The following is a 23841-nucleotide window of genomic DNA, read 5'->3' on the forward strand; positions in this document are numbered from 1 at the left end:
CTAATTCAAAATCACAAAATGAAATAAATCGTCTATACTGATTTTCAGTTTAGATTTTTTTCTTTCGTGGTTAAATCCCTCTTTAGGTAAAAATTGATTTGCTTTGTTTAAAACAAAAAAATCACTTGATTGTCTTTACGTTCTCTGACCTAATGTTTAGGCACTACACTATAAAACCTTATCAGATAGTATATTGAATATATAAACATACAGGGTCATAGATATGAATTGCCCCCAGGTTTCACATACAGTATGTCACAAAACTTTTCTAAAACTGTGTAGGAACTGGTATCGCTGAGTATTTACTGTATTATGCGTATTCTTATAAAGCAAACTTATACTTTGAGGAAATGGATTTATTCAAATAATTAGAGCAAAATTATGCAGAGCAAAATCAATCCATTGTAAATAGTTCTTCATCTAAGTAAAGCAAAAGCAATCTGTCAAAGCTCATTTTAGCTGTGAAATTTGCCATCTAAAGAGGGATTAGTGAGCAGGGAAACTCATATTTTACAAAATCCAGCATTAGCTTTCAGTCCAATAATTCCCTACTAATAAAGATTTAAATGCAGAGCTGTCTAATTTATTTCATTGAGACCTTTCTGTTGCCACTAAATTAGACTGATAGAACAGCCTGTAGATGGCACTAAGGTACCATGTGGTCTATGCTGGCTCTTTGCCAAGCCTGCAGTATATTACAGATGGGGGGGGAGAAGAATAGATGAGACTGGCTCTACAGCCAAAGAAACCTTTTATTTAATGACAGTTGCACTGGAGCGACCAGTCCTTGAGTTTGTAAAGCAGATCCAGGATGGATAGGGTGTACTGCACCAACTTTCTAATCTTCATTTCATATCCCCAATATGTAATGGAACTTCTGGCATTAGGCCTTAAAAAACTGTGGATGTTTGACAGTCAGTAGTTGGTAGACTTGAAAGGCATAAAATGCACAGAGTGATGATTCACAGCTGACGGAGTCACATGGGCTCTTGTCATGTATTGGTACAGCTTCTATAATTGTACTCTAACATTTCCTCTAAAAAAAAAAATATATATATATATATATATATATATATATATATATATATATATATATATATATTACTGGTTTGCAGTCTCATTAATTGCTGCTTCTGGAGTTTAATTGTTCATTTATTATTTATCATTATTGCTAACGTACACATGCAAAGGAATAGCATACCGCAAACATATTGTTTCTTCACTGTTTCGGTTGTGTCAGGACGTATGTTTGAGCTCAGGTGCCAAACTGGCACTACAATAGTGATCTTAAATATTGATGATGCTTTCTGTCTACTGCAGGATAAAAAAAAAAAAAAATGATGTTCTTTAAGTTACTTTGGGCAACACTTGCCTTCTATTCATTCTGTATGTATAAAGAGAAAAAAGAGATCTGTTGGTTAGTGTGTTAGTAATTCATTTTCCAAAGGATCTATTTTCCCAGAACAACATTACCATATCAGGCCTGCTTTATTGACAGCCGTTTTATTGTAGCTAGAGGCTTTACAGTAAGCTGTTTATTGCGGTTCCCTAACTCTGTTGACAGCAATTGGGGAATTAATTTTCTTGCCCCCTGGTGAATTTTCTTGGGTATAAACAACAGATGTGAAGATATGAAACGGTGACCCATTTATATGGTACATACATCTATTACATGACTCATTCCAAGCATTCCTTTTCTCAACTGTGAGTTTTGGGGCATAAAACGATGGCACATAAGTTGTTATGACTTGGTGCTATGTTGCCTTATGTCCAGTGTCAACACAATTCTAAGCTTGATGTGTTCGCATAATTTTGACTGTGTTTATGACTTCGGAAAACAAGGCTATGATGCAAATACATCAGATGGACATTATATATATATATATATATATATATATATATATATATATATATATATATATATATATGTAAAATATGTTATCCTTTCTATTTGTGCATGTTACATTTAAACCTCAGAAAGGGATACACTGTATTAAATGTATAAATGTATAAACTAAGATTTCCAGCTGCTTGCAGGTTTACAGTATATCTTGAAATCACAAATTATTTATATATATATATATATATATATATATATATATATATATATATACCTTATATATTGTATCCTCTCATAATTTTATCATTAATAATAAATATGTTCAGACGGTTATTTTTATAACTCGTGTCCAACAGTAGTGGGATTATATATAAAGTTTAGTGCAACATAATATATATATACCAGTTTATTACAGATTTTTTTTTTTAAAGAGAAATTGTTAAAGACACTAAACAACATGTACACACTGTCCTAGTTCTGTTGTTTGTTGTACTTTAACTACAAAAGTCTATGTAGCTGTGCAAAAATGAAAGGTAAAACATTGTTTAGGTTGTCAGGTGCACTCGTTTAACCCTCTTCTACAGCCCTGTTGCTCAGAGTGAAGTGAGTGTTTTTTATGTCACGGTATGTAAAATATAAATTGCTTCTATGAGTTTATAGATGGATGTCTTGTTCGAGATTAGCATAATTCCTTGTGGGATGTCAAGCCCTTGGTATTTAGAAGGTTAACAGTTATTGCTGATCTGAAAAATAGCAAGTTATATGTTACTGTCAGTAATTGTTATTTGTTTCTACTCTGAAGTGCCAGCAAGTTCACAGTTCACAAAGCTAAAATAAATTGCCTTTCTAATACTATAATTTTGTTTGTTAATGTAGGAAAATGTCATTTTGTATCAGCTCAGCTCCATCCTGTTTTAAATGTAGGTGACATATTGTAAATTGAATGATAAAAGTGTTTCAAATAATAATTTATTTTTGCATGCAAACTGTCTTTCCCATTATATTATTTTTAAAAAAGTTGCTATTTTAATTAATTTTGAGTACCATTTTCACAAGGTAAATGGAAGGTCACGTCACATTACGCTATCATATACTGTAGGTCATGGATAAAATCTGAAGCTAGACAATGTTAACAATGGCCAGTGATGAGAATTTGGAGGGGACTTTTAGGCTGCCTACAAGATGCAACAATGACTAGGAAGATCAAGGATCCATTGTGGAGGTTATTTTACTTGTGTTACGTTTTGGGGCAAGTTGAATTAAGCACAAAGTTACATTGGATCCATGTTTGGTATGTATGCCAGGGTGTTACTCGTGCTAAGCATTGCTTATTTGTAAGAATAAATATATGCTATGCTTTGTATACCATAATACATGGAATTGTACACAGTATGGGAGGCTACAGCTTGACCTTGTGCTCAGTTGATTTTGCCCCTTGATTCACTTTTAAAGCTGCATTACCCCATATAACTAACTTGCTTTTCCCTTTGCTTGAGACTGTACAATGCCATATGCAGCTGTTGTTCCCAGGGCTTACCCATCTCATTGTGTGACACTGCAGAGAGGTATGTAATCAGGATAATTACTCAGAATCTGCAGTCATGGAGAATGCAGCAACTGATTGGCCCTCCCATTCATCCTTCACCCCTCACCTAAAACCTGCATCCATTTCAATGTGGAAAACTCATTTAGGTGGTACTGCAGTTTTAAATCTTAAACATTGATATTACATATGTATTGAAAATGACAATGAAAATTTTAAGAAATCTATTTTATTTAACAATAACCATGGCTTTTCTAAAAATGTCCATGTAAAGGTCAACCCCATTAGCCACGAGTCCAGGGCAAAATCAGGCCAAGGGGGGTGAGTTGCAGTGCTTTAACACCTAATAAGATTGGCCTCATAATGTTGACATTGTCTTGGTTTCTGGTTTTATTCATAACAGATAGTAGACAGTTTTACAATACTCACACACACCACATATATTAGCCACAAAACAACTGGGAATATTTCGAAAAATAGTAATAAAAATACTGTAACTTAGTAACCAATCAATTTCTGACATTTTATTTAGTAACTGACTGCATGTTAAACTGGGTGCACCATTTGCAGATCACTCTGCAGATCAGATCAACCTTCTGATCTTTGGAGCGATGATCAGATAAATGTGTGGCCTGTACACAATGAGCAATTTGTAGCTCAGTATGTGTTTCATTCAAGAGGATCAGGAGGCCTAGGATATCAATTTTTGAGCAGGACTGAAAATCCTTACCTCTTGATATGACTGTTGTATGTATTTTCGTCCATTTGGCCGATAACTGCAAAGGTGTGTACCCAAGTATTGCTTTGCTGAGCACCAATTTCCATAAATAATGGATTGTTATTGCATTTCCCAATTGTTGTTAACATTGTTGTCGACTGTCTTAAATAACTGGCTTTAAAAAAGCAAACAAATCTTGCTTTTGGTTGTCGTATAGACTATGTAGAATGCAGTAGTTATATTTATAGTAATACAGTAGTAATATAGTACTGCTAAATAGCTATAGAAAGTTTTGCTTTACATGTACAATTACAACTGTCCAGGATAATAAATGCAATTTTTGACTGAAGAAAAACCGAAGCAATATGCACTTACAATTGCCTTTGTACTGTATTTGCAAAACAAGTAAAATGTGTATACACCACATTAATCTGATGTATATGAAAATAGGGATAGGAAAGGACACAAAACCTCACTCCTTACTCATTTTTACACCCATTGAATTTAGAATTTTGCCATTCTGGATTTTCTGTCTGTATAATACTTTTATTGTTAAATTAACTTGGAGCATAAGTAGGATATTCAATTGTCGGTGCTAAATGTTTGCACAAAAACAGGGTATTAACAAGATTTTTTTGTCTGATGGTCATTATCAGGCAATTCAATTATACCCCATTTTTTCATACGAACATACAGTATGCACATTTTCTAGTGAAAACACATAGGATCCGGGATAAGTTCCTTGACCATTGTGTCTTCATGAAAATAGGTGCTGGTATTGCTGGTTATCATGGATTTTGTTTTGCGTGCCTCATACTCGAGAAACAAAATATCCAGTAACTGCCATCATCAGAGACAATTGATTTATCCCTGCGGGGATCAGTTACCACGGCTAACTGAATTTCCTATCTAAGCGAGTTTTGCTGGTTCATCTTAACAGCATTGTAAGCCCTGAGCAAAGTATTAGGGCCCTGATACATCCTTTCATGGGAACCAATTTAAAGAAATCATAACATGCATCTCCTGTAGTTCTGCACGTCTCTCCACATACTGCCATACAGTGTGTAGCTCCAGCAATCCACCAATCAGCATGCTGATACTTACTATCTTGCTGCAGGCTGGGAGGCAGGTAGAGAATGCTGCCTTGCCACACTGATTGTGTGACCTCCACTCTTCCTGTTCGAAGGTTCTTAGTATTGTGGGGCCCTGGGCTGCCGCCCAATGTACATACATGTGCATATGACCCTGGAGGTTAAAGAAAGGTTGCTGAAGAGCACTGAGCTAATATTGATGTAAACAAATATTTAAAGGATAGGTTACAAATATTCTGTGATTGTCATTTCCATTTTCCTTTGTAAGTGTTACGTAAATGTGAACTTGCTGGAGACTTTACATAGGTTCCAGATACCTGTGTACTAGTTAATTTAAGTGTCCACCAATAAGAGAAGTTCTGGTTCATGAATGCAATCTATTTATCCTAACTTTTAATATGACCAGCCAATCAGCTTCAAACTGTCATTTTTCAAACATTTAGCACTTCTTGGAACTTAATTGATCCCACCCAATGTGTAGTTCACGAAATGGTAGGATGAAGTCAAATTAAAAATTGAAGTTCTCATGTTCCATTGACCAAAACCCTACGTGTGGGCTAAGCCATGCAGCCATGTTTTCCTGAATTCTTTAGTTTTAGTAGCTACAGTAGCTAAATACTGAGGATGCGCTAAGCTTAAGTGGTGGTATAGCTTTGGGTGGTGGTATAGCTTTAGCATACTGCAGCACTTAAATAGATATTTGAAGATCATAAGATTTAATTTAGGAAGCCTTTATTTGATAGTGACTGGTGCTAGTGTACAGCATATACTGTAGGCTCAATAAATACTGAGCTCTAAACTTTGTGTAATATGAAAATATGTGTATGTAACTATAAATCAGTGTATTATAATGTTATTTTTCATTCATAATAAAAACTTTATATTGGTAGTGTTGTTCCAAAATTGTCAGTTTATACATTGTATGTTTTGCATGACAACTAAATGACAACTGAAGTATGACTTTTGTTAAAAGTTTTTTTTTTATGCAATTTCTTTCTATAATCTAGGATAAGCCTAAAACTAATTCAGGCACACATTGTAGTGCACGTTGGACTTGTCAAATGTGGGGTTCAGTCCACATCAGGCTACAAGCCAATATAAACCACTTTAGCCAAAGTAGTTTTCTTAAACTGGTCTTTTCAGAACCATGTGTTACACTTTACATTAGCGTTCTCCAAACTTGGTACCTTTTACACTCCAGATTTTAAAGTAATCAATGCTTGAGCTCAGATGGTTAATTTAAAATGACAATGGTACCAGTGGTAGCTTTATGTGGTCAGGAAGCATTCTAAACTCAAGGAATAATCATATATATAGAATTGGTCTGGCACTACCATTTAGAAAAACATGTACCAACTAGTACTTGCCCGGGTGCCCATCTCCAAATTAAGATACAGTCCTCCAAAAGCATACACATAGGAAAAATAGAGACATCACTCCGGTCTTTTCAAAACCAGTGTAGTTTTACTGCTTGTCGACGGCATTTCAGGCCGGAACCTGTCTTCAGGACATAAACCTAAAGACGGACTCCAGCCCGAAACGCAGTCGACAAGCAGTAAAACAGAACTGGTTTTGAAAAGACCGGGAGTGATGCCTCTTTTTGTTCCATGTGTCTGTGTATATATAATTACAACAGTATTCCAATTCACGCTATAGGAAAGTGTTAGATAATATTTACAGCAACCTGTACACAAAAATCCCCTGAAGGAGGGGGAAAGAAAACAACAGGTGAAACAATAGTGTATTAATGTCTATAATGGTTGTCAATATGAGTAAAGTAGTTCTCCCATTATCTGGAATATGAGGCCGAAGTCGTATCCAAAGATTTTTATTAAAAAGTTTGAACTGGCAGAAGCCTACACATTCTTCCTTTTTTTTACAGTCAAGGGGTACTTCTTCTTGATTGTGAAAAAAGGAAGAATTTGTATTGCGGATAATGGGAGAACTACTGTACTTTACTCGTATTGACAACCATTATGGACATTAATCAATAGCACCAATACACTATTGTTTCACACGCACACGCATATATATATAGCAGATGGCCCGGTACTCCCGGCACACGCATATATATATAGCAGATGGCCCGGTACTCTCAATTACAATAATCCACTCATGGCAAATATTCAGAGACACTGACACAGAAATTGCTAGATCATCAGATTTTCTGCACAATGAGGCAGCTTCTTTGACATTAACACTTTTACTGTGAAGTCTTATGGGGCCCCCGGCCTACAGACAGAGGGCCTTATTCTGGTCGGTGCGGATATATCAGCATGCGTTCGGCCCACCGATGTTTTGTGTCTGCGCATGTGCAGAGGCGTCTCTGCGCATGTGCGAGCGGGGCGTACGGCCAAATCCCGCATGAAATGTGAACACTCCGAACAGGGGGTGGAGAGGGGCGTGAAGGGCTATTTGGGCTCATTACCATATGCATACGCCCCGCGTTTCATGGGTGTTCCCATGCAAACGCTGGGCGTACGTATGGTAATGCGGCCGTGATGCACATGTAGGGGGCGGACATATGACATCGCCGGATGTCAGTTGCCCGCCCAGATCCCTGCTTTTGCACGGAGAAATGTCCGTGTGGTCTGAGGTTGCGGGAGCTGGTGGAGCACTCGGTCCTGCAGCCGATGGTCTGCGACCATCGAATGATGGGGGAGGTTCCCTTAGATGGAGGAGGCGTATTCCGTGTAAAATACACGTGCGTTCCGTTCGGGCAGCTTCTTGCCGCGTACGGACGGAGTTGGCGATCCGTATGGAAGGCGTGGTTTCGCACGCACGGTCCTGGCCGCATAATCGGATCCGGCCGCACCGACCAGAATAAGGCCCAGAGTGAGGTGCACCAGTGATCTGAGTGATGCTAGATTGCTCAGTAAGGTCGCTCACCACACAGCAATGCACAAGCGATGTGTTCCCAGTGATCTGGCAGGGCCAGTGTTCTCCGGTGAGAACATTGGTGATCTGACTAGATTTATACTGCATGCAGAATAAATCTAGTTGGGTGATCGTTTTACGTGGGGCTGCGCATAACTATTGCTATGGCCCCTGCACATGGAGCGATTTTTGATCATTTTCATTTTCTAAGTGATCTAGTCAAATCTAGTCAGATCAAATATGGCTGTAGCTGGCAGATGACGGGACGGCCGAGGCCGTTCACAGTCGGGGTTTGCACATGCGCAGATATTCGCATGCACACACCATGACCATCAGGGTAGGGGCCGAATTCGGTTCACAGCGAATGAACTAGAATTGGCCCCCCTATGTTAAGACTCTGCTCAGAATTGATATTAGCTTTGCTTAAAAGATTGATGTTAATTAATATCGCACACACACACACACACACACACCAAGACGTGAGGAATTGAGAATGGGACTGCTTCTGCCAGAGACAATGGTTTTAAACATTTTAAATGTGTTAACATCTTTTTTTAATTGTCAAGCAAACAATGGCAAACTCACACTGTTCTTAATAAGTGCTATTTAGGACACAGTGCAGTTGCAATAAATGCATTTTTGTTATCACATTTGTATTTCAGCTCTGTTCCTGTAATGGAAAATGTGTTGTAAAGTAATTTGCTAAAATAGGATTCGAATCAGATCTCTCGTGACATCATACCTCTTACATTACCATTCAGTCTTTTGTTTACTTTAAACGAAGAAAAGCGCCAAAGCCAGTTATTTTCAGAAGTGTGTACAGCAAAAGGGTTGTGGAAAAGGGATACGGCCACTAGGTCTACAAGCATTAGGTCGACATGCATTAAGGTCGACATGACTGAATGTCGACATGACATGGGTTCGGTCAACAGGTCATTAGCTCAACACACACATTAGGTCGATATGGGGAAGGTCAACAGTCAAAAGGTCGACGTGGGTATTTAAAAAAAAATTGAGACGACATATGCCAACAGGCCATATTTCATGCCCTACCATCCACTAGGGTGTGGTGGGAGAATAAAATAGTGTGCGTGCAGCGAGCCATGCGAGGTGATGTGGTGCTATGTTTCAGTGTTTATGTCAACTGTGTCAAAATTTCAGGACAATAAAAGTGAAAATCCCCACGTCGACCTAACCCATGTCGACCTTAATGCATGTCGACCTAGTAGTGTCGAGTTACAGCTTGACGACCTAGTTGCTGTCTGTCCAATGATCCATATCCGTGCAAAAGGTTTTTTCATTAGGTCAATCCCATGTGGTTGACATACATTAGGTCAATAGGTCGACATGTAAATGGTTCACAGTGCTTACAGCTGACAGGTACAAAAGTTCAGCATGTTCACATGGTCAACATAAAACTGGTCGACACACAGATGGGAAACACAAGTTTTTTTGACAACTTTTTCATTCATTACCATCGATATGGGCTATGATTGGGAATGGTAACCTGTGCCAAGAACAGCAGCAGCAGAGCAAGACACTTTGCCCAGAACATGGTGAGCGCAATGATACACTAATTAGAGTCACATGGTTTATCAAACAAAATGGCTCCCAATACATTTCCATGTTGACCATTTCCATTTTGAAAATTTTAATATGTCAACATTTTGATCTTTTCACCTGTCTACCTTTTCTATGCTGATCTAATGACTCTGTCAACCTTTTGACCCAGCGACCAATGCCCTGTTAATCATATGGGGCCTTCCTATTGACTGTTAACCTTATTAAGGTCACCCCCAACGATCTAGATCCATCCACAAGTAATATGCCAGAAAATAAAAGCTTAGCAGCAATTCTATCTTTAGTGATGGTATGTACCTTTTATTTTTGAACAGTAGAAAGAAAAACATTCAAACAATTTTTCGAGTTGTGTAGTGCGTGTGCTAGGCCTGATTCTTATATTATGTGGGTGTTTCTTCACAGCTTTTGTACACTACAGGACCTAAGGGTCTACTGCATGCAGAGAAACCTCTCTTATTTGCCATTTTTCTTAGGTAAAGGTGATATCCATTTAGAAGCAAAGATAATAAGCACATTGAGGGTATGTCCAGGCAGGCTTATTTTTCAAGTGTTTCAAGCATTTTGACACTCCAGCTACACTCCTTACATGCTCCTAAAGTACCTCTACATTCTCTTCAGTGGGAATGTAAGAAAATGCTTAGAAATGAACAGATGAAATATTCTTCCCTGTACTGCATATATACCACATTCGGCAAAATGTAATGTATCCCCTAAACATGTCATCTGTTTCAATTGCCCATGAAAAACTACAGTTTGAGATTTAATATTATTTTCCCCTTCTCTGATGTTACAGCACTCAGGTCCGCATCTTCTAAACCTTGAAATGTGATAAAGCGTAGAGTGATAAAGTACCAGCCAATCAGCTCCTAACTGCCTTTGTACAGTCTATATTTTTTTTTAAATGACAGGGGCTGGTTGGTTTGTAGTTTGTCACTCTCCACTATCACTTTTCAAGGCTTAGACAACTGGCCTTCTGAGGGGCTACAGATTTAACCCCTTGAGTGGTGTTTTTTTTCCGGGGCAGGACAATCCTACCAGGGCAGGTTTGTCCTACCCCAGTAAAACCCACCACAGGATGCAGAAAGGTCCCCCCTCACCGCCGATCCGGCGTTTGTACGCCGGAGCTTCCCTGCCGCTGTTGCCCCAGCCGCCAGTCACAGTCAGCAGTGACGTAGGCGGCAGGCCCGAGGATTTTCAATGCGGGTCGGGAGGACTCGGGCGGCTGAAATCCTGAGCCCTCCCGAGACCCCCCCGAGCCGTGCCGGCCATCCCCGAGCCTGCCGCCTACGTCACTGATGCAAATAGTGAATGGCGGCAGGGGAGCTTCGGCGTACGATCGCTGTAGCGGAGGGTTGGGGGGGGGGGGGGCGACAGGAGGGGGGGTGACAGGGGGTGCTCTACTGGAGGCACTACTGGTGCACACTTACTGCAAAGTGGTATGCCCGAAAATTCTCCAGGACAGCCCGCTGCAACAGCGCAGCTGAGCCCAAAAAAAATTTCCGGGCATACCACTCAAGTGGTTAAAACAGATTTAAATATATAAACATATTGAACGCTTTGAACTTTAGTGCATCCCAATATATGTACCATGTATGTACTGTAAATGGCATGTGCTACAAGTAGCAATAATAATTTGCAGATTGTTGTATTATGATCTAGGAGTCAAGGTTTGAAATAATGTGTTCAGAGTTTATATGTAATTATTAAAAACTGCACAGCCATCAATAGGCTTATTCTTTCAATAAGGCACAATGATACAGTACTGATTTCAAGCTAAGGTGAGTTGTTTCCAGGAGCATAACAACAACCATAGCAGCCCATGCTATAGGGCCTGGAAACATAACTGAGTAAACTGAAATTAAGTTTCCTAAGGCTAAAGCCATATGGGCCCTTTGCATGGCCATACATATTTACCAAGGTGTTTCTGCACCATTACACAGTGTTTTCCTGTACATAACAGGCAGCATAAGTGTTATATTCCTGATACACAAACCCTCTTTGAATCCGTGTTCATTTGTTAGTGGACTAACAAACGTTACTGTCATGGAGCAGTGTTGAGTGGAAATGTTAAGAGGTCATGTGAACCCTGTAATCTTTCTTATACAGGTTCCTTTAATCGTTATTACCCCCTCCTATTGTTTTTGATTTGGTCCATAACCTAGTACAGTAGTAATTCAGTGCTGTTTTATTACCTAAACAAACATTTGAGGAGTCTTAAACTTGCCATACACATTAAGATTATCTGTTCAACAATCCACCTGGTTCGCTGACAATGACAATTGGCTCCCAAACACAGGAAAACAGACAGAAATTGTCAATTAGACAAAATGACAGTTTGTCTGTTTCCTGGCATTTCGGAGCAAAATGTCATTGCTTCCATACATTACTAGATTGTAGTTCCAACCAGTCAGAGTTGGATGGTTGGACAGTTAATCTTAAGGTGTACAGTACAGTTTTAGGTCTGCTTTTTGTACTGTATTATAAGTTATCTGGAATTATAGTTATGAAGACAAACAGCATTCAGCAGAACAGCAGTATTTTAGCCGCAAAATCCAGACATGCCTATTCAATACTATCATTTTGAACTATTTTTAGACTGTCTTCGCCGATGTAGCTTCGACTTTGTTTAACCCTTTGAGTGGCAAGCAAATTTGTCAAAAATAGGCGTTATAATTGCCAAGCAAACATTTTTATTCATCATAATGACCTGTAATGTTTACCTTTCATAGGTAAAATAATCTTTTTCGCATAACATTTTTTATTTGAATTTATATAACAAATGTGAGCGACACTGGCATTTGTAGGGGATATTTTGCACATCTCTCAGAGATATGTTGGCACTCGAGGAGTTAAAGTCGAATCTGCATCTGTGAAAATGGCCAGAAAATTAGTTGAAAATGGACACATTTTTTACTAAAACACTTGGATCGAGTTTTTCGCCTGATCACGTTTTCCAACGATGATAGTGGTGAATAAGTCAAACGTAAATTTGACCAATAATTGTCGAAAGTTGCTGTTAACAGGTCGTATTGTTGATCTCCATTTTGAGCTAAAGCAAAACCATGGATTTGGATTTATCTTAAAAAGTGTATTGATACTGTAATATATATATATATATATTGTATATATATATATATATATAAAAAAGTCCAGGAGGGAGCAGCACAACCTTAACACCTTGTAGAGCCGGTGCCATCCAATTCCCCTCAGGGACACCAAACAAACGACCAGGAGGCGGCACTCGATCAAAGGAGCAGTCAGGAGACAAATATCTCGTAATCAACGTTTCGAACTTTTATTTTCAGTTCTTCATCAGGATATAAAAACATTAACACACAGTAAGCATATTTATACATACCACCATAAGTGCATACCAAATCAGCAGACTCCTTCCGTCCCGCCATAGACGTGACGTCATCAACGCCCGCCGCGCCTCAACAGTGCGTCAGTGCGTCAGCGTCATCACGTTGAGCGGGGCATCGGAGCCGGCAACAGGTTGTTATAGCAAACATAATACAGAAGACGCGTATAAGCGAAAATACAATTAGAGATTGCCGTATAGCTAAAAAGAGCATTAAAGTGCATCCAATTGTGGATAAGTGACATGATCATATAAAAAACAAAAAGCACATCTAGAAAATACATAAAAAAAGAAGAAGGTATATACAGTAGAGAATACGTACTTCATGTAGATGTCATAGAGGCAAGTATCAAATCAGTTAATAGATTGCGTAATATAACGTTGATCATTAATCATAGCCAAGTGACACCATACATGAAACAACACTTTACATCAGCTAGAGTGCCCTTTAATCACACTAATCGGATATGGCATACATTGAAATCAGGGAGCACGACAGAGACTGAATATTATCGGATAGGTGTAGGATGCAAAGTAAAACCTCGAAAATACACGTCATTCTAAATCACAAGAAGCAATGAAGACCCCTGTGTTAATTAAGCCCATTGGGGGCAATGGTATTTAAACGTTGGATCCATTGTGCCTCGCATTGCAATAGCTTAAGAGAGCGGTTACCTCGTCGCAAGGATGTAGGAATATGGTCAATGACCATATATCGGAGCATGGGTATTGTATGTCTGGCTTCCAGAAAGTGTCGGGCGACCGGCTGGTCGCTCGACCCCTTTTCTAATGCCATTTTAATAGAGTGCCTATGCCCTGCCATGCGTTCCCTAAGGGTACGATCTGTTTTCCCAATATAATTAAGGGAGCATGGACAAGAAATCATATATACAATAAAACGGGTGGTACATGTGACTCTGTGCCTCAAAAAGAAACGTTTACCACTAAAGGGATGACAGAAGGAATCACCTGTAATCAAAGCTCTGCATGTAATGCAGTTGAGACACCTGAAGCAGCCAGGGCGTGTGCCCAAAAATTGTTCGCTGCCAGATGTTTGAAGTTTGGCTATGTCAGTCTTAACCACCATGTCACGTACACTCCTGCCACGAGTGTAACATGGCATGATGGCTGTGTCAGACAATTTAAGTGAATTATCCATCTGTATGAGGGGCCAGAGTTTCTTGGTGGTGGCACTGACATCAGTGCTGGCCACATTGAAGTGGTTAACCCATGGCAAACGTTTCCTCTCTGAGGTTTTTTGATTGTAAATCAAAAGTGATTCCCTATCTTTAGATAGTGCTTTAAGTTTGGCCTCTTGCAGCAGATCAGCACCATAGCCCCTCTCCAGGAATTTGAGGACCATGATGTCAATCTGCTGCTCAGCCAAAGACTCCGTGCTACAGATCCGTTTGGCACGGAGGAACTGGGAATACGGTAAGCTGAATTTGCATGTGTTAGGATGGCAACTGGTGGCATGCAAGATTGTATTACGGTCCGTTGGTTTAGTAAAGACCGAGGTCACCACTTCACCCTCACATATGGTCAATGAGACATCCAAAAAATTGACTGTCTCAGTATCCATAGTATAAGTGAATTTGACAGGACTACAGGTACCATTGTGTTCATCAATAACTTTAACAAATGCATCCTTGGGACCACTCCAAATGATAAACAGATCATCGATATAGCGTGAATAAAAAAAGATATTACACGCTATATCGGGATTACAAAAGAATACATCGCGTTCTACTCCAATCATGAACGCGTTGGCGTACGAGGGGGCAAAATTGCTCCCCATCGCACAACCAACGAGTTGCAGATGGAAGGATTTGTCATACATAAAATAATTATGCGTGAGGACCAATTCCAACAATGCAATTATAAAATCCACGTCAGGGCCCACATAGTGGGTGTTACCACTCAACAAATTCCTGACAGCCGCTAGACCAGCCCCATTCGGGATGATAGTGTAGAGGCTGGTAATGTCTACACTGCATAAATAACTCCCTGTGGGTACCAAAGGCATACCTCTAAGTCTATTTAGGAAGGCAGTGGTGTCAAGCAAATGGCCTTCAGAGGCTCTTATGCACGGCTGCATTAAAGCATCAATGTATGTAGATACATTCTGGAAAAGGGAGCCCCGGGCGATGATAATGGGGCATCCGGGAGGGGTGGTAAGGCATTTATGTATCTTAGGCAGAGTGTAGAGTAGCGGAACTACTGGATCTGTGACCAGCAGTGCCGCACTCAGCTCTGCCGAGATAGTACCATCGGATACAGCGTCATCAAGTACATTTTTCAATTTTTGAGCAAACTCAATAGTGGGATCGCGGGCAATGGGTCTATAAACTGTGGTATCAGACAATTGTCTGGATACCTCACGTTTATAGTCCTCCAAATTCTGGATTACCACGGCACCGCCTTTGTCGGCGGGCCGGATAATAATGTTGGTATAATTACCTAAATCACGTAAAGCATTGAATTCATCCTTGGTTAAATTAGCTCCAACATTTCTACATTTAGCATTCCTAGGCAAAACATCATGTAAAACTTGATGATCCAATGCTTGCATAAATGTTTTAATATTAGGGTTGTTAGACATTGGATCAAATACAGATCTAGGTTGCAGTTTGGCTAATTGTATGGGTATATCAGACACTTTATTGGGAGGAGAGGGGTCACCGGTATTCTTACCGAAATGTTCTTTCAATTTCAGTAAGCGGTTAAGTTTGTACTTTTCAATCTCCCATTGCATGTCATTAAAACGAGCCGTTGGCACAAAAGATAGTCCTTTACTTAATACACTCCGTTCAGCAAAAGTCAATGTCTGTGATGACAAATTAAAGATTAGGGTCTCAGGGGTGGTCTGCCCCTTCTGCCGCGTCCTCTTACACTGACGAGTATTTTCGAGGTTTTACTTTGCATCCTACACCTATCCGATAATATTCAGTCTCTGTTGTGCTCCCTGATTTCAATGTATGCCATATCCGATTAGTGTGATTAAAGGGCACTCTAGCTGATGTAAAGTGTTGTTTCATGTATGGTGTCACTTGGCTATGATTAATGATCAACGTTATATTACGCAATCTATTAACTGATTTGATACTTGCCTCTATGACATCTACATGAAGTACGTATTCTCTACTGTATATACCTTCTTCTTTTTTTATGTATTTTCTAGATGTGCTTTTTGTTTTTTATATGATCATGTCACTTATCCACAATTGGATGCACTTTAATGCTCTTTTTAGCTATACGGCAATCTCTAATTGTATTTTCGCTTATACGCGTCTTCTGTATTATGGTTGCTATAACAACCTAAAAGAAACGACACGCACTAGGCGAGTCGAGCAGCGCTTAACACAATGAATACTACCACTGGGTAAAAAGGTAACAATTTTTACTGTTAAAAATGTATATAAATAATACAATAATATAAATGAATAAAAAGTTTAAGGTGGGGAAATAAACGTAAATTGGAATTAATGCAACCAATAATAAAGAGATAAAATTGAAGAATATGAATCCTCGTCTCAGTGGACACAGCTGTGTAGTGTATAATTCACTTATTGAAGATTGGGTAAGTGCACATTACCAGAATGAACAATGATGTCCCACGGGAGGTGTAACAAAACTGGGAGTCCTCACGATGTAAATGGCCTGGTGGAATGGCCACTGGAGGAAATAATTGAATTCGAATGGAGATAGTCCTCTGATTAAACAGCGAGAGAAGATGTATATTCTTGGTCTCAGATCGCCGGAGGGTCCAAAACGAAATACCCAGTAGGTGTTGTTATGGAGGGTTCGGCTTCCATGTCTACAGCGACTCACACTGGTATAGATGTGGTGACCAGGAGTCGCTGACCGCGGTGTCCGCCGTTTTGAAGAAACCACAGTGGGGATGGTAGATGGCAATGTTCACAAATAGTGAGATGTCCACAGTGAAGTCCAAGGGCATACCCTTGGACTTCACTGTGGACATCTCACTATTTGTGAACATTGCCATCTACCATCCCCACTGTGGTTTCTTCAAAACGGCGGACACCGCGGTCAGCGACTCCTGGTCACCACATCTATACCAGTGTGAGTCGCTGTAGACACGGAAGCCAAACCCTCCATAACAACACCTACTGGGTATTTCGTTTTGGACCCTCCGGCGATCTGAGACCAAGAATATACATCTTCTCTCGCTGTTTAATCAGAGGACTATCTCCATTCGAATTCAATTATTTCCTCCAGTGGCCATTCCACCAGGCCATTTACATCGTGAGGACTCCCAGTTTTGTTACACCTCCCGTGGGACATCATTGTTCATTCTGGTAATGTGCACTTACCCAATCTTCAATAAGTGAATTATACACTACACAGCTGTGTCCACTGAGACGAGGATTCATATTCTTCAATTTTATCTCTTTATTATTGGTTGCATTAATTCCAATTTACGTTTATTTCCCCACCTTAAACTTTTTATTCATTTATATTATTGTATTATTTGTATACATTTTTAACAGTAAAAATTGTTACCTTTTTACCCAGTGGTAGTATTCATTGTGTTAAGCGCTGCTCGACTCGCCTAGTGCGTGTCGTTTCTTTTCTGTTCTCAATAAAGTGGGGAGTGACTACCCCCACATCTGAGCAGCTGCTTTTATTTGGAGACCCAGCTCTATATCAGGCGCCTGATTATTCCTTGTGAATAACTTTGTTTCTTTGCTATAACAACCTGTTGCCGGCTCCGATGCCCCGCTCAACGTGATGACGCTGACGCACTGACACGCTGTTGAGGCGCGGCGGGCGTTGATGACGTCACGTCTATGGCGGGACGGAAGGAGTCTGCTGATTTGGTATGCACTTATGGTGGTATGTATAAATATGCTTACTGTGTGTTAATGTTTTTATATCCTGATGAAGAACTGAAAATAAAAGTTCGAAACGTTGATTACGAGATATTTGTCTCCTGACTGCTCCTTTGATCGAGTGCCGCCTCCTGGTCGTTTATATATATATATATAAATTAAAAAAACTGTATTCCTTTTTTTTTTTTTTATGGGAAAATTTCAATAAGGTGCAGATTTTATTGTGCAGCTGATTTCACATGCTGCCTGATTTATCTAGCAGCAGGAACAGCACAGGGTAGTCTCCAGAGGAAGATTTTTTTTCCTTGCCGTCTCAGGAGTTGCAAGGAAAATCTGCATTAAAATACAGACCCTGCATTTTAGCATGCATGGATTCCATTGCTTCCAACATTTTGGGCTTGATTTAACTTTGTTAGCAAAACACAAAGCCAAAAAATCACACAACTAAGCAAATTATGTTGCAGGTGCGCTGATGTAACATGTGAGCTATTTACATTTGGGTGGGTTATATTATTCCTGTGCAAAGTGCCTGCTTTTTTTACACTGCAATTTAAATTTCATTTAAACAAACCTCACCCAAATCTAACTCTCTCTGCACATGCTACATCTGCCCATACTTAAAAAATGGAAAGTATACAGCGCTGGGTTTGACTGAAAAGAAACTAATACAATTTATCAATAAAAACACATTTATTATACATAAATAAAAAACATTTGAAATTGACTATAATAGAGAATTATCTTTTTCGCCAAATTGAGGGGGGTGTATGGGGCAATCTGGGGAAGCAATGCTCCAGTGGGTGAGCAAAAGAAACAGTTCAAGTGCACCGGTATTAGTTGAATAGTTACCAAGTGTGTAGTTGGACAGTCTCTCTCCTTCCCCAATACAAGACGCAACTGGGTATACTGATATCATCTAAACCCGAAAAATATTTTGCGGTCTTCCTGAGTTAATCTGGATCCATAATTTGCTGGATAATTCTCCGGGACTCCATCTTCCTCCTCCAAAAACATACAGGAGAGAGACTGTCCAACTACACACTTGGTAACTATTCAACTAATACTGGTGCACTTGAACTGTTTCTTTTGCTCACCCACTGGAGCATTGCTTCCCCAGATTGCCCCATACACCCCCCTCAATTTGGCGAAAAAGAGAATTCTCTATTATAGTCAATTTCAAATGTTTTTTATTTATGTATAATAAATGTGTTTTTATTGATAAATTGTATTAGTTTCTTTTCAGTCAAACCCAGCGCTGTATACTTTCCATTTTTTCTATACGTTTATCTAGGGAGCTTTACACACTCCCATATACAGCTGATTTAACTATACTTGTGGTTCTTTTTTCTTTGTATTGATCTGCCAATACTTGCCTACTTGTTAAAACTAGTTTCAGGGAGATGCCATGCTCTAGTAAAATCACCATTGGGGGGGTATCATGCTCTGCCCATCTCTAGCTCGTACTGATACTCGGGTGTGTTTTGCAAAGGCAGGGGAAAAATATAGCACACCCCCAACTTCTGTGTATTTGAAACCTGGATCCCGGGAAAGGGCGGATTTACCACCACGACCTCCGTTATCATATTTTTTGGGGGGGGGTGCCCAGCGCTCCCCTAGCAGAAGAGATTCTGTGAACTCCTGCTCCCCCCAATCGCTCCCACATGAGTGACATTCTCCAATTAGCGGGACTGTCCCTCTATTATCGGGACAGTCGGAGGTATGCTATAGTGCTAAAATCAGCTGAAAGAAGAATATACATATTGTACAGCATCCACACACGGCATCTTAGTGCATTACATTTTAAGGTGCGTATACACAGAGCAATATAATGAACAATATCGCTCATTTTGGTCCTTCTGAGTGATATTGTTCATAATATATAATATTGCTCAGTGTGTACGAGTGCTTGTGATAATATACTTGACGATATTGCTCATGAAGCAATTTGTCAAGTGTGTATGGGTAACCCAGCATATTCGGCCCTTTTCCAAGTATTACGCCCAATACTCACATAATCATAGGGGGTGATTCAGACCAGCTCACAGTGGGCTGAATTAGGTCCCCCAGCTGATGGTGCAAACCACCTGATTGAACGCCTTCATCAACTTTCACACTTGCCAGGGGAGTTCACTCCAACATAGGAGGGCAGGGGGTGGAAGCAGTGTAACGCCCAGCATTTTATGGGTGCGCCAATAGAAAGACTGGGCATAGCCCTGCAAATGCAGAAGTGTCAGTGCCTACTTGGGCTGGCAGCTCCCGCCCCGAATTCGGCCATCTCTGGCCAGGAAAAAAGTCAGTTTGCCCGGGACCTGCTCTCCCAGCTCTATTTTGGCAGCGCCCTCCCTCCCTCCCCTTACCGCTCAGCATAATGCCGCCGGTACCTGCCACATCAGTCCCAGCTCTCTCTGCTCTCCCGGCTCCTGCTAATGAAAAGTGACATTTAGAAAATGGCTGCTCCCATACTGCAGACAGTTTTTGAGGATGCTAGAGGAGGCGGCGGCCTCCTCTAGCTTCCTTAAAAATGGTCTGCTATATGGGGGCAGCCATTTTCTTAGTGTCACTTTTCATTAGCAGGAGCCGGGAGAGCCGGGACCGCAGACTGATGCACTGATGCAGCAGGTACCAGCGGCGGCATTATGCATATTGTCACAACCCACCATATTACACACAGCAGCACATTACATTATACACAATCACCCAATATTACACATAGCACCATAGTACATTATACACAACCCCCCCATATTACACACAGCACCATATTACATTATACACAACCCCCCATATTACACACAGCACCATATTATATTATACACAACCCCCCCCCCATATTACACACAGCACCATATTACATTATACACAACCTCCCATATTACACACAGCACCATATTACATTATACACAACCACCCAATATTATACACAGCACCATATTACATTATACACAACCCCCATATTATACACAGCACCATATTACATTATACACAACCCCCCAATAATACACACAGCACCATATTACATTATACACAATCCCGATATTACACAGAGCACCATATTATATTATACGCAACCCCCCCCCCCATATTACACACAGCACCATATTACATTATGTACAACCCACCATATTATACACAACACCATATTACATTATACACAACCCCCATATTAAATTATACACAGCTCACCCCATATTACGTTGTAAAAAGCATACCCCATATTTCAATATAAACAGCCCACGCTATATTACATTATACACAGCAGCCCCATTCCCACACACCCCAGTACACAGAGCACTCATCTGGCTGTATTCCTTCTTCCAGGGACCCTGCAGTGTGGTGGGAGCCATCATTGTGGTCTGGAGAGCAGCAGGGATGATGCAAGGACTGCTGCTGCTGACTCTCCTGCTCCTCCCATCCACAGACTTCCTCACCGTGACAGCAGCTTGGCCACCACTACCAACAACCCCGCGGTGGCAGGCTGTGATGTTAGTGTGCAGGCCCAGCTCCCTCTAATGTAGTGACCCTAAAGCTGTTAGGTGCAAGTAGGTTTGCGGGGCAGCAGCAGTCTGAATGCGGGGTAGGCATGTCTGCATCTGCTCCACCTGCAGTGAAGAATGGTTTTGCTAAGTTGTGTGCTTAATTGCTTTGCTAACAAAGCTGAATCAGATCCTCTGGGGTAGATTTATGACCCGGTGATCAGGGGAATATGCGCTATCCCTGTCCGTTATGGCAGGGGATAGCGCTTCCCCTGTGGGGCAGGAGGCATAGCGCAGGGATGATATTTTGTACTGCGCACCTGCCTTCTGCCTAATTTATGACCGATCTGCCCCTGCAGCTATTGACTTTGACAGCTTCAGGCGGCGATGCCCTATGCCCACAGCAGGGACAGCGCTGTCCCTGCTGTTGGCTCTGAGCTGTGCTGTGGATCTCACGTGAGTAGCGAGATCCCACGCATGCGCAGTGAGCCGGCCGGGGGGAAGGAGATGGCGCATCAGTGTTAACCGATGCACCGTCCTAAGGAGGGGACATCGCCGAAGGGGCGTTAGCACTCCGCTGCTTCGGTGGACAAGATGTTAAAATGTTTAGCGCCGCTGTAATAAATCTACCCTTTTGTGAGGAATCTAATGCTGTGTACACACGGTGCGATTTTCACTTTCGATTTTGACTATATTGTTAAAATTGCATAGTACATAGTAAAATCGCATCGTGCTATGCAGCACCCAATCTCAATGTGCGGCCCCGCAGAATCGAATGTAGAACTTGACTGTGCAGCACAGACTATTTCTACTATCTCAGAGTGGGGCCATGCTGCTCAATGTAGCATGGCCCCTGCTTTTCCCGACGTACCGTCCCTCCCTGTCAGCTGATGCCCCCCTCCCCTGGCAGGTAATGGTGGGCCGCTGATCTCTAATCAATATTGACAGCCGCCGGATCAGCCCATGTGGACACACCTTTAGGGTAAGTGTGTGTCATTTACAACAAAAGGAAAACACTGATTAAATGAATAGCGAGAGAGAAGCCTTGTTAAATTTCACCATTAATAAGGCTGATATGGTGCTAAATATCTAATTTTGTCAGTCTACAACTACTTGGTTAACACTTCTGCCATATTGTTTTTTTTTTTTTTTTACTGTATAAAGGATTATTTATGTCCATGTGAAAGCTTGTAAAATATGTGATAAATGTTCAATTTGCAATGTTTTCATGATTTGTGCATTAGCCAGCTTTATCCCAAGAAAAGGTTCACAAGTCTTAGGTATACAGTTAGATTTATTCCTTTCAGTGAAGTGTGCAATAGACGATGCTGTTTCCAGCTTCAGACTCTGCAATATTTTATCATTTTGCTTTTGTTTTTTTGGGTCAAGATGGCAATCTAGATTTAGGGTTTATGCTTTTAGACAAGCACTGGAGCTAGTGCTGAAACATGTATTGGCCTGTCACTTTATATTTATAAATATCCAAGGAGGTAAGTTCAGGCCAAATAAAATCCTTTAGATATATATATTCCTTAACAACCACACTCAAACAATCACTGGTTAAGCTAGTGAATGTGAACTCTGGAAATGTACTGTAATCTCTCATGCATTCTGTAAGATTTAGCTTGAAATTGGAGATTTCATTGAGCTCAGTTTCAGTGTCTGTTGCATGTGTAATATATTATTGTATGGATGAAATATTTGTGCATTTGAATTACAAGAAAAGGAGAAAATTAGTATTATAGCTCATATATATATATATATATATATATATATATATATATATATATATATATATATATATTCTTCTCCTATAAAGAGCATGGGCGTAACTATAATGGGTGCAATGGCAGGGGCAAACGCAGGATTTTCAGAAGGGGGTTTCCAGAGGGGCGGAGCAAAGCACGGAGATGGACACTTAGGTGACCCAGTTTATGCCGGGTCAGTTAAAGTATTATAGATAGACCAAATGTATATAAATAATAATAATAATAATAACAATAATATATATATATATATATATGTATATATACAGAGAAAGTTAGAGTGCGCTTCGGTAAAATACACCACTTTCCTTTTTTTATATGTACAAATGGTACTCTTTACTTAGAAGGGCGCCCATCTCGGGCATCTCGGGGATTGAATGCACTAAAAAATCGGGTGCGATCAACCGACGAGATGCCCGAGATTTCCCATAGGGAACAATGTTAAATGTCTCAATTGACGCGATTTTCCTGTTCAATGCCTCAATTGACCCAATTTTTCCATAGGAAACAATGTTAAATGGGCCACAGAGGCCAAATAGGCACCCTGAAGTGAATAATGGCCACCCGAATTGTTAACGCCACCCCACGATCAACGTCAACCCGAAGCGTGGCGAGCGCAGCGAGCCCGCGAGGGGCGGCGGTACACGTCCTACGACCTTTTCATACCCCCACTATCCACGTCGGCGTGGAGTTGAGAATAGAAAGTGTGGCGAGCGCAGCGAGCCACCGAGCCCGAAG

At 40.6% G+C, this 23841-nt stretch overlaps 1 protein-coding gene across 4 annotated transcripts in view; it reads left to right on the forward strand.

Moving 5' to 3' along the window:
* PCDH9 (protocadherin 9) overlaps nt 1-23841 on the forward strand; it is a 1856774-nt gene that overhangs the window by 6345 nt on the left and 1826588 nt on the right. The gene's annotated exons all lie outside the window — the stretch shown is intronic.

Source organism: Crinia signifera, chromosome 2, assembly GCF_055691185.1.
Source record: "Crinia signifera chromosome 2, ASM5569118v1, whole genome shotgun sequence".
Taxonomy (NCBI): domain Eukaryota; kingdom Metazoa; phylum Chordata; class Amphibia; order Anura; family Myobatrachidae; genus Crinia; species Crinia signifera.